The sequence below is a fragment of the Sinocyclocheilus anshuiensis genome, unplaced genomic scaffold, assembly GCF_001515605.1.
Source record: "Sinocyclocheilus anshuiensis isolate Anshui unplaced genomic scaffold, SAMN03320099.WGS_v1.1 scaffold18, whole genome shotgun sequence".
In the NCBI taxonomy this organism is placed as follows: Eukaryota; Metazoa; Chordata; class Actinopteri; order Cypriniformes; family Cyprinidae; genus Sinocyclocheilus; species Sinocyclocheilus anshuiensis.
The window spans coordinates 657,920-658,920 of record NW_015546047.1 but is presented as its reverse complement, the minus strand read 5'-3'; positions in this window follow the sequence as shown (position 1 = coordinate 658,920).

Sequence of the window (1,001 nt, the reverse complement as noted above, 5' to 3'; positions counted from 1 at the left end):
TCTATCTATGTAATTGTATTTGTAAATGCTTTAGTTCTATCTATCTATCTATCTATCTATCTATCTATCTATCTTTCATTGTTCTGTCATTCTATCTATCTATCTATCTATCGTTTTATCGTTCTATCTATCGATCTATCTATCGTTCTACTGTTCGTTCTATTTATCCATACAGCTGGTTTAAGTGGGTATTTTTTAGCAGAAAACCCCATAGCAATACCACATAGCAAGGCTTAAATTTCTTTAAACTTAATATCTCTTTACACTATTTACATTTTTCAACCTTCAAATTCTTCAAACTTCCAGGCAAGGTTTTGTCAATCCAAAATTCTAAGTTTGTTTTGACAGGCCTTTCTAGATTTTTATACAAATAACATCCTGTCAGTGCTATGTTATGATGGCGGATAGCTTGAATTAATAATTTGAAAGCAAATGTGAAGCATATCTAACGCATCTCAAATTATTCTAGTGTAAGTTAATATCTCACCGTTACATTTTTTTCTTTTTGGCATCCAAATCTCCTCTCAGCACAATTATCAGATATGGAAGTGAGTGAAACCTGATCAGCATAATTAGGAGCGTATGGAGTGCTGAGCAAGCTCCAGAGAGAACCTGCACTGTTCACTCAAGCTGTATGATTATTCCAAGCTCACTACATGTGCTGCGGCAATTAGTTCCTGCCGTGGACACTGTCCGACAACATACTGTTTGCGTTTAGCAGCTGTAGTGAGAGCTGATGTTTGAAAGAGATGTCATCCTGCATTACAGCCTCAGGTTTGTTTCCTCATAAGGGGCTGGATGATAGAGATGCACAATGTGCACGGTGTGTGCATGTCAGTGGTTCCGGATGGTGTACATTTGTATGAAAAATGTTCAGTTGTGACAAACAGCTGCAAAAAGCTTTGTTGAACAAAAATGTATTGAATGAGTATTTCATCCAAAAATTAATAGTCAGCTGGTCATTGTCACAAACTACACCCTGACAAGCTGATCAGGACAAC